Here is a 14,740-nt window from a genome sequence, read left to right on the forward strand (position 1 = left end):
CCAAACCCATTCATCTTCCAAACTCTTTCTGCTGAGGATGCCATTATCCTTCCACTTATCCAGATTCATAACCTCAGTGTCATCCTTGACTCCTCACCCACCCCAATATCCAATCAGTTGCCAGATCTTATTATTTTATCTCTACAGTATCTCTTATGTACATTCTTTCCTCTTTACTCACATAGTCACAACACCAGTTCAGGTTCTTATCACTTCCTACTTGGATTATTATAATAATCACCTATTTGGTCTCCCTGTTTTAAGCCTTTCCCCACTCAAATCTGAAACAGCTGGACTCCATTAATTCCTTTTTTAAATAGTATTTTATTTTCTTTCAATTATGTATAAAGACAATTTTTAGCATTCATTTTTATAAGATTTTGCATTCCAAATTTTTCTCCCTCCCCTCCCCCTTCCAAAAATGGTGAACAATGTGATGATATAGGTTATACATGTACAATCATATAAAACATATTTCTGTAATAGTCACATTTGTGAAAGAAGAAACAGACCAGGAGGAAAAAAACACACACAAAAATAAGTGAAAATAGAATGCCTTGATCTGCATTCAGAGTCCATCAGTTCTTTATCTGGATGTAGATAGCATTTTCTATCATGAGTCCATTGTAATTGTCTTGGATTATTATATTGCTGAGAAGAGCTAAGCTATTCATTAACTTTTAATCAGAAATATTTACTAAGCAGAAGGCAAAATATAACATAACATTCTATCCACAGATCAGAAACAGCTCTCACTAATGCATGTGGTATCCATGGGAGAGAGGTAGCATAAACTTACAAAACATAACAAGGAAACACATGAGTAAGAAGTATATGTGTCTGGAGCAACACATAACACTGCACAAGTTCATGTTAATGTGCTTTAAACCCTTCAGTAATACGTACAACAATTAATTGGTAATCAGGGTTGCCTGTCTGCTGGCTACTACTTTTGAGTCACTCTTCTGAGGGCTGTTCTTTTGGGTTATCAAAGCAATGTTAAACCTTTCCAGCAAAAATAGAAACCCCAAGTCTTGGATATGCAAAACTTTTCTAGGACTGCTTCTTTGGGTGGATTATGAGGAGTTTTTACTTTCTAGGGCAGTAGATACACAGGAAAAAGCAAAGGCAAAAGGCTGTCTTCCTCCAGTCCACTCTTCCAAGCAGCAGATGGCAACGCAAAGCCTTTGTCTACCTCACTCTTCAAAGAAGCAAGTGACAGTGCAGTCTCTGACGACTGTTCCCAGACCCAATCAGAGGTTTTTCTTAGTCCTAGTTTTGTGGATTCTTCTCAGATACATATTTGATGAATGGTCTGATCCCCTTGGAGTTCTTGAGCAACCCATCTACTCTAAAGTAGGGTTTCTTGTGTGAAATGACTCGTTTCTTTTGCATGATGAGAAACAAAAATCCACATTTCTTTCAGCCAAGTCCTGGCTGGGCAATGTACAATTGTCCCATAGTTATCCTAACAGCTTTATGTTCTGTAGTTATAATCATTAAAATCTTTAAATCGGTTGTATGAAAATTAGTTGAGAAACAGGACACTGGCCATCTTTACTCTGAGTATCTTTTCTCTTTGGGAATCTTTCTCAGTGTTTATTTCACAACTGTCTTTGTTTCTTTTACTTTTTATTTTAAAAAAGTCCAAATCAGAAAGAGGCACCTCCTAAAACACTCATATATGGAAAACAAGGTCATCCTATCAGGAATGCTTAAAGCTGCCTTTCCTTATTCTGGTCACTGCATGGGAGTTTTGAGGCTAGTTTCTAGACACGTATAACTCAAGAGTCACATTAGATGATGAAGTGTTTGCTAACTGGTTGTTGAGTTGGAAGACCTGACAGTTCAGTGGATGTGTAAAAAGGGATTGACTCACTTCTCTTCTGCTCTTCTCTTTCACTGTGAAACATGTAACTCCTGAGATTCAGGTGGAGGAAGAAGCATTGCCTCTCTCCCACCTGACCTCAGTCTTTCCTGTTGCCCTGAGCTCCTCTAAGGCTACTTTCCATCTACTCTTTGTATTTTGTATGTACCCATTAATGTACATTCTGTCTCCCTTGTTAAAATGTAAGCTCTCTTAATACACTATGACTGGGTGGGATTTATGCCAGGAACGCAGGGCTGATTCTATATTGGGAAAGCTATTAGCCTAATTGACTATATCAATAACAAAATGTACAGAATCATATGATTATCTCAACAGATGCAGAAAAAGCTTTTGACAAAATACAGCACCCATTCCTATTAAAGAATATAGGAATAAATGGAGTTTTCCTTAAAAGGATAAGTCGGTTTGTTGGTTGTTGTCCTTCATCTTCAAAGAGGATCAAAATGACATCACGATAATAAAGTGAAATTTCAGTATGTCCGACTGTGGCTGATCAGACCAATAAGAGCTCAGAATGCTCTACCACTGGTTGGGCATAGATAGTCCATGTGAATATCTGGGGTGGATATTCCAAATTTGCACATCCTGCATTTACTTTGTGCTCTCTCAATTCTGCTTTGCTCAAAGAGCACACAGCACCCTTTCTGATGTGGGCACACCATGCTGAGCAGTCCTATGCCAGTGTCTCCCATGTCACACAGTCAAATTGAAAGTTCTTGAGAGAGACCTTGAGAGTGTCCTTGTATCATTTCTTCTGGTCACCATGTGATTGCCTGCCATGAGAGTTCTCCATAAAATAGTCTTTTTGGCAAGTGCATATTTTGCATTTGAACAACATGGCCAGTCCATTGGAGTTGCTCTCTCTGAAGCACAGTTTGAATATTTGGCAGTTCAGCTCAAGCAAGGACTTCAGTGTCTAGTACCTTATCCTGCCAGGTGATCCTCAGAATCTTCCTAAGACAGTTCAAGTGGAAGCGATTCAGTTTTGGGGCATGGCACTGGTAGACTGTCCATGTTTCACAAGCATATAACAATGAGGTCAGCACAATGGCTCTGTAAAGCTTCAGTTTAGTAGTCAGTCTAATACCTCTTCTCTCTCAAACTTTTTCAGAGCCTCCCAAACACTGAGCTAGCTCTGGCAATGTGGGCATCAACCTCATTGTCAATGTGTACATCCCTGGAAAGTACACTACTAAGGTAAGTGAACTTATCTACAGCATTCGAAACTTCTCCATTTGTTGTATGGATGATGTGGTGGTGACTGATGGAGCACCTGTATTTTCTTGGCATTAATTACTAGGCCAAAATTAGCACAGGCAGCATAGAATTGATCCATACTGTGTTGTTCAGTAAACATTATATGTAATGGGGTTAAACTAGAAGCATTCTTGGTAAGATCAGGGGTGAAACAAGGGTGCTTATTATCACCACTATGTTTCAGTATTGTACTAGAAATGTTAACTTTAGCAATACAAGAAGAAAAAGAAATTGAAGGAATTAGAATAGGCAATGAAGAAACAAAGCTATCGCCCTTTGTAGATGATATGATGACATACTTAGAAAATCCTAGAGAATCAACTAAAAAACTACTTGAAATGATGAACAACTTTAGCAAAGTTTCAGGATATAAAATAAATCCACATAAATCACTGGCATTTCTACACATTACTAACAAAGCCCAGCAGCAGGAGATAGAGAAATTCCATTTAAAATAACTGTAGACAATATAAAATATTTGGGAGTCTACCTGCCAAAAGAAACCCAGGAACTATATGAACATAATTACAAAACACTTTTCATACAAGTAAAAATCAGATCTAAATAACTGCTAAAATATAAGTTGTTCATAGGTAGACCAGGCTAATATAATAAAAATGACAATTCTACCTAAATTAATTTACTTATTCAGTACCATACCAATCAAACTAGTGAAAATTTATTTTATAGAGTTAGGAAAAAAAATATCAAAATTCATTTAGAAGAACTGAAGGTCCAGAATATCAAGAGGATTAATTAAAATAAAGGCAAGAGAAGGTGACCTAGCCATACCAGATCTAAAACCATATTATCAAGCAGCAATCATCAAAACTACTTGGTACTAGCTAAGAAATAGAGTAGTAGATCAGTGGAATAGGTTAGTTATATAAGACACAGTAGTCAATGACTATAGTAATCTACTGTTTGATAAACCCAAAGACTCCAACTTCTGGGATAAAAACTCGCTAGTTGACAGAAACTACTGGAAAAGCTGGAAAATAGCATGGTAAGAAACTAGGCACAGACCAGCATCGTACACCATACAATGAGATCAAAAAGGGTACATATAAAGGGTGATACTATAAGCAAATTAGGAGAGCAAAGAATAGTTTACCTGCCAGATCTATGAAGAATGAAAAAATTTATGACCCAACAAGAGATAGAAAACATTATGAAAGAAAAGTGGATAATTTTGATTACATTAAATTAAAAAGGTTTTGCACAAACAAAGTCATTGTCACCAAGATTAGAAGGGAAACAGAAAGCTGGGAAATAATTTTTACAGCCAGTGTCTCTGATAAAGGCCTCATTTCTAAATTACATAGAAAACTGAATCAAATTTATAAGAATACAAGTCATTCCTCAATTGAGAAATGATCAAAGAATATAATAGCGAGTTTTCAGATGAAGAATTTGAAGTTATTTCTAGTCATATATTGATGGCACCATTGATTAAAGAAATGCAAATTAAACATTTTTGAGGTACCATATCACACCTATCAAACTGGCTAATGTCAAAACAGGAAAATGATAAATGTTGGAGAAGATGTGGGAAAATTGGAACACTAATGCATAACTGATGGAGTTGTGAACTGCTCCAACCATTTTGGAGAACAATTTGGAACTATGCGCAAAGGACTATAAAATGTGCATAGACTTTGATCCAGCAATACCACTTCTATGTCTGTATTCCAAAGAGATCATTAAGAAAGGGAAAAAACTCACATGTACCAAAATTTTTATAACAGTTCTTTTTGTGGTGGCAAAGAATTGGAAACTGAGGGAATGCCCATCAGTTGGACAAAAACTGAGCCAATTGTGGTATATGAATGTAATGAAATACTATTGTACCATGAGAAATAATGAGCAGGTGAATTTCAGAAAATCCTGTAAAGACTTGCACGAACTGACGCTGAGCAAAGTAAGCAGAACCAGGAGAATATTGTACACAGTAACAGCAATATTACTCAACGACCAACTTTGATAGACTTAGCTCTTCTCAGTAATGCGATGATCTAAGACAATTTTGAAAGACTCATAATGGAAAATACCATCCACATCCAGAGAAAGAATGAGGGAGTCTGAATGCAGATCAAAACATATCATATCCTCTTTTTTTGTTTTTGTTTTTTCTTGTGGTTTTTCCATTTTGTTCTGATTCTTCTTTCACAATATTACTAATGTGAAAATATGTATAGTATGATTGCACATGTAGAGCCTATATCAGACTGCATGCCATCTTGGGGAATGGGCAAAATTTAGAACACAAAATATTATAAAAGTGAATGCTGGAAACTAAAAATAAATTCATTAATTTAAAAACATATAAGCTCCTTGAGGGCAAGGACTGTTTTTGCTTTTTCTTTTTATCTCTTGTGCTTAGCAGGCTTGCTTGGCATATAATAAGTGTTTAATAAATGCTCATTGATACTCTTTAATAACTTTGACATAGCTCATGTTTTGACCACTGAGATAAACTTACGAACATTCTTAAACCTAGGAATAGACTTACTTCTGGTCCTCACCCAGGATTATCACCTAGGCTAACCTGTAATAAACCATTTACAAATAAACATTGGAACATAAAGCGTATTTATTATAACATGTAAAGAACAACAATGTGAGTTACCTCTAAGCCATAGTTAGCAAGGAAATGGCTTTTTTTCCTTTTTGCAGTCCCTGGAGAGGGTAATTTCCCATTTCCACAAATGCTAACTTATAGTACCAATAGGGAAAGTCTCAGCTTTGTAGGTAGAGTTGGAGAACTTTGCTGAACACAGCATCTATGTCCCATTTCAAAGCCTCATTCTCTCACAGTCTTGGTCCCCATGATCCAGATGCCACACGCCAGCTCTGTGTCCTCCCAGGGCTGATTCTACTGGCCTCACCTGCCGTCATATCTGCTCATCACTGTTATTACCTTAAATGTTTCTCTCCTGTCTCAGTGCCCCTAGCTCCTACAGATTCACAACAATCTCAGCTTTCATCTAATCAGCACCTGCTTCAGGGCCCCGTGCCTCATGGCAAAGTGAACTTCTGCTCTCCTTTAATTGATGCCTGTGCCTTGGGTCAGAGGAATTATGGGAAGATGTGTCCTTTCCTTGTCAGGCAGGTCCATTATATTATGGAAAGAAGGTTGGACTTTACAATAAGGATCCATTTTGAAGAATAACCACTTCCTCCCACTTCCTTTCTTTTTCCTGAATAAGGCGATATTTTAACATAAATTGAAATAAGAAAAAAATTGTTTCCTTAATGGCACTTGGCATCTACTGTGTTTTTGATAGAACCTGTGATTCTCTGTACCAGGTGAAGGGAATTTCCTGTAAGGAAACTCCCTCTACCAATGCAGATTGGTACCTGCTTTGCAATATATATTCTTAGAGAGTTGTCTAAGGCACTGAGAGATTAAGTCACTTGCCCAGGGTCACACAACCAGTATATACCAGAGGCAACAATTGAACTCAGGTCTTGCTGACTCCTAACTAGCTCTTTCACCATTCTGCAAAGCTGCCTACAAGTTAAACTTGATCAATTCATCTTTCCCTAGTTTGGAATTTATGTAAGGGTATGAAGGTATGTATGTATGTATAAATAGGTATATGTGAAGGTATATGCAAAAGGTATGAATTTTTGTCCTGTGTTATTGTTCCGTTGTGTCCAACCCCATGGACCATAAAACACCAGACCCTTGGAAGTTAAACCTGGGACTTCTGGGAGTGGCACAGACTAATGCAAGAACACTATGGAAAGGATAATTGCCTGCAGCCAGGACTGTGCAGGTGTCCTAAGCCTAGTTTCCCTCTCTTCCTTCCCTCTTGCTACCCTAGTCAAGTGCACAAGCTCTCCCTTGGGAGATGGTCTTGGAGTAGCCCTATTCTAATTAGAACCTTAGGATTGCCTTAATTTATTCGTCTATAACAGAGGTTCTTAACTCTTTTTCAGTCTGGTAAAAACTACGGACCCCTTCTCAGAATGTTGTTTTTAAGTGTATAAATAAAACATATAAAATTACCAAGGAAATAAATTATATTGAAATAAAGATGTAATTTTTTCCCATCCAAATTCACAATCTCCATGAAATATATCCATGACCCTTCCCTCCCCTAGGGGTCTATGGATCCCAGGCTAGAGCACCTGGACTATAACTTTCTCTACCCACTCTAGGACAGGGGTTCTTAATCTTTTTTTGTCTGTCATGGATCCCTTTGACAATATGGTGAAACATATCAACCTTTTTAAAGGATATTTTTAACTGCATAATAAATAGAATTACAAAGAAAGCCAACAATATTGAAATACAGTTATCAAAATATTTTAAAAAATTCATAGACTCCCTAATTAAGAATTCCTCTTCTATGATCTCTGTTCTTTTCTCAATGAGACCCTAATTATCCTGATCTTTTTCTTCTTCTATCACTTCTATCTTTTCCAGGTTTCAGTGAAATCTATATCTTTAAGCTAGGAGAAAACCATCCTTCTTAATTCTATTCACTCCTCTTACTCCGTTCCTGTAGACATACACAGGATCAGGAATTACTCCTTGTTCTTCTACTTTGACTTATTGTATAATTCTTTCTAAATTCTTGTTGCTGTCATTTACCAACCTCCAGGTCACTCACCCTACATCCTCAGTGAATTCAGCCCCTAGCTTATAGTTGCCATCTTCTTCACTCAAACCATGCCCTTATCCTTGGGAAATGTTTTATTCATGTTGATAATTTGTCTAAATTCCTATCATTCCAGTTAATCAATTTCTTAAATTCCTCTGGCCTATATTTCTATTCTACCTCATCTAACTGGATGTGGTCACACCTTGAGCTTCATCATCGTTTAAACTATTCCATCTCTAAGGTATTGAACTCTGAAATTCCCCTCTGTGATTGTTATCTCCTGTCCTTCCACCTCTCCCACTTCCTTACTCTTTCTGAACTTGTTATTAATCGCCACCATATCAATCTTCCTCTTGTTAGCCCCAGTCCATAATCCCTGAACTGATCTCACTTTTCTTCCAACACAATGTTTATTCACCCAATCGTTAAGCAGTTCAAGAAGCCATTATCCTACATCCTTGAATCCCTTGCTCTCTTGTCTTCTCCTATTATTTATGCACTACTGATTTTCAGCCCTGGGTTATTGTTCCATTTGACTTTTCCTCTCCTACTCCCCTGAGTCAATGAATACTTCTGGAGGAAGTCATGAACAGGTATAGACGGTGTCCACTACAAATTCATGTTATCTAACCTCACTCACAACTACCCAGTAATCTTTTATACTAATCTCTGATTGCTCATCACACTCCCTACAGTGGTAGTTCCAAAACTTCTTTCTTTAATCCTTCATCTGCATCAATCAATCAATCAATTTTTTAAGTATCTACTATGTGCTAGGCAGTAGGGGTACAAATACAAAGAATGAAACAATTCCTACTCTTGAAGAGCTTATATTATATTGGGGAGACAACATGTATGCATATAAATATATACAGAAGTAATACCAGATTAAAAAATACAAGGTAGTTAGAGAGGAAGGTCACTAGTCATTTATGGAGAACAGGAAAACTTGTGGAAAGGGTGGTACTTGAGCTGAGTCTTGAAGAAAGACTTCTTTAAGAAAGAAAGGAATTCTGGGAGGTCCAGATAAGGAGGAAGTGCATTCCAGGAATGAGGGTTGACCAGTTCAAAGAAATGGGAGGTACACTATGATATGTGGGGAAAAGAGAGAAGACCTATTTGGTTAGACTGGAGAGAGAGAATAAGGGAAGAATATACAGGGAGGCTAGAAAGTTAGCTGGGGTTCTGAGGTCTTACTTCATATTTACTGGATTGGTCAAGATGACAGAAAAGAAAAATGACAAATGGCAGAGGTGAGGTGGGCAAATAGATACACTAATGCACTGTTGGTTGAGCTGTGAACTACTCCAATCATTGTGCAGAATATTTTGGACCTATACCCCAAAAGCTATAAAACTGTCATATCCTTTGACCTAGGAATATCAGTACTAGGTATACTATACCAAAGAGATCAAAGAAAAAGGAAAAGGATCTATATGTACTATATAGTAGCTCTTTTTTTGATGGCAAAGAATTGGAAACTGAAGGAAAGCTCATCAACTGAGGAACGGCTGAACAAATTGTGGCATATAAATGTGATGGAGTATGAAAGTTCTATGGAAAATGCTGAATGGAGATGGTTTTAAGAAAACCTGGGAAGACTTATATGAGTTGATGCAAAGTAAAGTAAGCAGAACCAGAAGAACAATGCACATATTAACAGCAATATTGTTAAGATAACCTGTTGTGAAAGACTTAGTCACTCTGATCAATACAATGATCCACCACAATTCTAAAGGACTCATGATGAAAAGGTTGCATATCTTTATAGAGAGAACTAATAGACTTGGAGTGCAGACTGAATCATATTTTTTTTGTCTTTCTCTCTTTTTCTTTTTAAACATGACTAGTGAAGAAATGTGTTACATGACTTTATATGCATAATAGGCATTATAATTCTTGACTTCTCAATGGGTGGAAAAAAGGGAGAGTACTGAAAATGGAACTAAAAATAAAATTGAATTTTAAAAAAAGTTAGTTGGAGGCTAGGGTGTGGAGGACTTTAAAAGTTAAACAGAAGAGTTTATATTTTACGCTAGAAGCCATTGGTGCTTTTTAAGTGGAGGTAGTGACATGGTTTGGTCTTTGATTAAGTAAAATCATGTTTGCAGGATATAGGGGAAGGAGTGGGGAAAGGCTTAAAGCAATGAGATAATTAAGAGGTTATTACAATAGTCTAGGCAAGAGATTACGAAGGCCTGTACTAAGGTGTTGACAATGTAAGCAGAGAGAAGGAATCTGGTGCAAGACATGTTGGAGATATAAATGGTAAGATTTGGCAACTGATTTTATATGAGGGGTGTTGGAAAGTGAGGAGTCAAGGATTACATTGTGAGCCATGAGACTAGAAGAATGGTGGCAATTTCAAAAGAAACATGGAAGTTTGGAGGTAGGTTTTGGGGGAAAGATGATAAGGTCTGTTTTAGTCATGTTGAGTTTGAGGTGTGTCTCAGATATCCAGTTTGAAATGTCTAACAGTCATTTGGTAATGTGGAGAATAAAGCTCTGCAGAAAGAGGAGGGCTGAATAGATAATTGTGTGAGTCATCTGCACAGAGAACTGATGAGGTCACTAGTGGATTAACATTTAATAAGCACCTACAACATGTCAGTCACAGTGCTAAAAGAGGCAAAAGATAGATAGTCCCTATCCTCAAGAAGTTTATGATCTAATGGGGAAGGCAATGGGCAGATAAAAACAAAATAAGCCATATACAAGATAAATTGGAAATAATTAATTGAGCAAAGATAATGGAATTAAGAGGGGTTGAGGAAGGTTTCCTGTAGAAGGTGGGATTTCAATTGGGACTTAAAGGAAGACAAGGAGGTCAGCAGTTGGAATGGAGAAGGGAGGGCAGTCCAGCATGGGGGACAGTCAGAGAAAACTCCTAGAATGGAGAAAAGAATGTCCTGTTTATGGAACAATTAGAAAGCCAGTGTTACTGGATCAAGGAATATATGTTGGGGTATAAAGTATAAGAAGATTGGAAAGGTAGAAAGGGTCTACATTATAAAGGACCTTGAATGCCAAAAGGAGCATTTTATCTTTGATTCTAGAGGCAACAGGAAGCCACTGGAATTTATTGGGGTTTGGGGGGATTAGAGGCTAGGGAGTAGGGGTAGAGGCAGAAGGGAGTGACATGACTGGACTTACACTTTAGGAAAAACACTTTAGTAGCTGAATGAAGGGAGGATTAGAGTGGGGAGAGACTTGAGGCAGGCAGACCCAACAGTAAGCTACTGTAATAATCCAGATGTGAGGTGATCAGATGCTATACTAGAGTGGTAGCAGTGTCAGAGGAAAGAAAGGTACTGCAAAGGTGAAATCAGCTGGCCCTGGCAACAAACTGAACATGGGAAGTGACAGATAGTGAGGAATCCAGGATGATTCCCAGATTGTAAACCTGAAGGATTGGGAGAATGGTGTTGTCCTCTACAGTAATAGGGAAGGGAGGAAGATGGGGAGAGAAAATAATGAGTTCTGTTTTGGACATATTGAGTTTAAGGTGACTCCTGGACATCCAGTTTGAGATTTCTCCTTGGCAAGCTAGGACTTCCATGTGTGACCTTGATCCCATCCTGTTCAATAGCTCTTATTTATACAATGCTTAGTAGTTTATAAAATATGTTCCTCATAGTCCTTTAAGCTTGATAGTACAAGTATTATCTTCCCCACTTTGCTGATAAGGAAATTGAGGATCTGAGAGTTTAAGTGAATGATTCAAACCCAAGTTCACTGCTTTGGAGTCTAGTGTTTTCTATCCAACGTGCTGTATTCATAGCCAACATCTCTCTCCCTCTCTCCTTCGGACTATTATAACAGCTTCCAAGCTGGTGTTCTGGCTCTTGGTCTCCTATTCAATCTATCTTTCTCAACACTGCCAAAACAATCTTTCTAATGCGTAGTTTTGACGCCATCATTCTACTGTTCTCTGGCTCTGTATGGACTATAGGATAAGACAAATTCCTTAGTCTGGCATTTTAAGTCATTCCACAATCTGACTCCAAATTACCTTTCCAGTCATCAGAAACTCTATGTTCCAGGCTTACTTGTGTACAGGCTGTTCCCCAAATTCCATCCGTTTTCCCTCTTCCTGAATTGCATGGACTGCCTCCCATGCCCAAAATGCATACCCTCTTCAATTTTGCCTTTCAAAAATCACCTTTTTCTATCAAGATTCAGCTCAGGTACCACCCCTTTAATGAAGCATTCTATACAATAGAAATTGCCTAGGCCTGGAGTCAGAACCTGGATTCAAATTCTGGTTTTGTCACTTACTACCTATGTGAGACCTTGGGTAAAACATTTAACTTCTGGTTTCAATTTTCTCATCTTTAAAATTAGAAAATTGAGCTAGATGAGGTATAGTGGGCTAAGTGAGTTTTCTGTTTTTTGTTTTAATTTTTTAAACATTTTCAAGTAGCAAGTATTTTTTAAAATGAAATTGGTTTCTCCCACTATCTTCCTCCCAAAAAAGCAAATAAAAAACAAAAACCTCAAATATAGCTACATGGTCTGACAAAGCAAATTCCTATATTAGCCATATCCAAAAATATCTGTCTCTACATGTTAAGTTCATTGCCTCTCTATAAGGAGATGAGTTGCATAGTTGATTTTTATTCTTCTGGTCTTGTGGTGCATCATCACATTGATTTGTTCTAAAGTCTTTCAAAGACATTTTTCTCTATAATGTTGTTATTGTATAAATTGTATACTGCTTGCTGTTCACTTTATTCTGCACCAGTTCATAAAGATCTTCCCATTTTCCCCTGAAATTGTCCATGTCATAATTTTTTATGGCACAATATTGCATTTTATTCCATGTACTACCAATCTGTTTAGCTATTCCCCACTAGGGGAGCAACTCCTTTGTTTCCAATTTTGGGCTACCATGAAAAAGCTGCCATAAATATATTTGTATCTAGCGATTATTTTCCTTAATCTTAGATTTTTGCAGGGTATGGGTCTAGTAGTGGTATCACTGGGTCAATGTATGTGCCCAGTTTGAAAACTTTTTAGACATAGTTCCAAATTGCTTTGCAGAATGACTGGGCCAATTCAGAACCCCACCAACAGTGTACTAGTGGAGCTAGGTAAGTTTTTACTGACCCACCAGTCAGGCTTGTTCAGCTCTAGGACTGAGTGCCAAAACAGAGAGAATGAACGCCATCAGGTTAATGTATTAGTGGCAGTGTTGGAGAGGGATAATAGGCATCAATCAGAGGGCTGCTATTCCCTGTTGGGAGATGTGGAGCAGTACCAGAGCAGATGGCAAGATGCCTATATTGGGTAAGCCTTGGATTCATATTTGGTGAGATTCAGAGGAGTGAAATAATTTGCCCAATTACACCAAGCAAGTGGCAGAGCCAATTCTAGGACTGAAATTAGGGTCTCCTGAGTCTTAGTCTAGTGTTCTTCTCATTGAATCTCACACTGTCTGGTAGAACACAGAAGTTATTATTACCTTTCCAAAGTCACATCAGAGCAGTTTAAATCAACCAAATATTTTGAGCACCTACTTTGTGTCAAGTCATGTTGGGGAAACAAAGATGAATAATGAGACCAGGTGCATGTCCTTGAGGGTCTTATAGTCTAATAATAACTGCCCACATTTTTGTAGCATTTTAAGATTTACAAAGTGTTTTACATAGATTGTTTCATTTGATCTTTCACAATTATTCTGTAGGGTAGGTACTATAATTATACCATTTTAAAGGAAATAGCTGTACAAAAATATTTTTGGCAGCTCTTTTGGTGGTAGCAAAGAATTGCAAATCAAGGGCATGCTCATTAATTGGGGAATGGCTGAACAAGTTGAAGCATATGATTATGATGGAATATTATTATGCTATAATAAATGATAAGCAGGACAATTACAGAAAAACCTGGGAAGACTTACATGAACTGATGCAAAATGAAATATACATAGTAACAGCAATATTATAACAATAGTGAACTGTGAAAGACTTAATTACTCTGATCCATACAAGCCAAGACAATTCTAAAGGACCCATAATGAAAAAATGTTATCTACCTCTAGAGAGTGCAGTTTAAAGTATATATATTTTTATTTTATGTTTCTTGCTTTTAAAAATTTTTTTTGCAACATGGCTCATATGGAAATGTGTTTTGCATGACTTAATATGTATAAGTGACATCATATTGCTTGCCTTCATGATGAGTGAAGGAAAAGTAGGGGAGGGAGAGAGTTTGGAACTCAAAAATTTTTTAAATGAATGTTTAAAATAAATAAGATTAAAAAGCTAGAAAAATGTATTCCCTTTTTATAGTCAAGGATTCTGTAGCTCAAACACATTTATTTACTTGTCCATAGTCACATAGTAAATATCTAAGGTACGATTCTGAACTCATGTCTTTCTAACTTCAAGGTCATCACTCTGGTCTGAGCTTGCTGCCTAATCACACTGCCTTGCTAGAAGTAAGAGGCATAACTCTAACAGGATTTAGACCTTGAGCAATCAGAGAATCATAGACTTTGAGTGTTAGAAGGGACTTCAGGGGCCATCCTAGCCCAGTTTATGTAAGAAGGGAATTTCCTCTGTCATGTAACCTGACAAGCTGTTCCGTTGATGTTTGAAGACTTCCAAAGAGAAGGAATTCAAGACCTCTTAATGCCATTTATTCTACTTTTGGACAGCTAGAGTTGTTAGGAAATTTTTTTTTACATAAATTTGTCTTTTTACAACTTCTAGTTCTAGTTCTTTGACCAAACACAAGTCTCTTCCTTCTTCCATATGACAATCCTTCAGATACATGAAGGTAGCTATAATGCCCCCCCTCCCCGAGTCTTCTCCAAACTAAATATTCCCAGTTTCTTCAACAAATCCTTATATGATATAGACTCAAGGCTCTTCGTCCTTCAGGTTGCCCTTCTCTGGACAGTCTCCAGCTCTCCAGTGCCTTTCTTAAATTGTACCACCTAGAATTGAACTCAATCTTCCAGATGAAATCTGAGTTA

The 14,740-nt window shown here is 37.4% G+C and overlaps 2 long non-coding RNA genes across 2 annotated transcripts in view; one reads left to right on the forward strand and one right to left on the reverse strand.

The window, feature by feature from the left end:
• LOC140518213 (uncharacterized) overlaps positions 1–14,740 on the reverse strand; it is a 48,248-nt gene that overhangs the window by 26,510 nt on the left and 6,998 nt on the right. The gene's annotated exons all lie outside the window — the stretch shown is intronic.
• The window catches only part of LOC140518212 (uncharacterized), a 71,189-nt gene continuing 62,996 nt past the window's right edge, over positions 6,548–14,740 (forward strand). Inside the window, exon 1 of the long non-coding RNA XR_011971860.1 lies at positions 6,548–6,724. This is a non-coding gene — a long non-coding RNA (uncharacterized lncRNA). The remainder of the gene's footprint in view (positions 6,725–14,740) is intronic.

This window comes from Notamacropus eugenii, chromosome 1, assembly GCF_028372415.1.
Source record: "Notamacropus eugenii isolate mMacEug1 chromosome 1, mMacEug1.pri_v2, whole genome shotgun sequence".
Classification (NCBI taxonomy): domain Eukaryota; kingdom Metazoa; phylum Chordata; class Mammalia; order Diprotodontia; family Macropodidae; genus Notamacropus; species Notamacropus eugenii.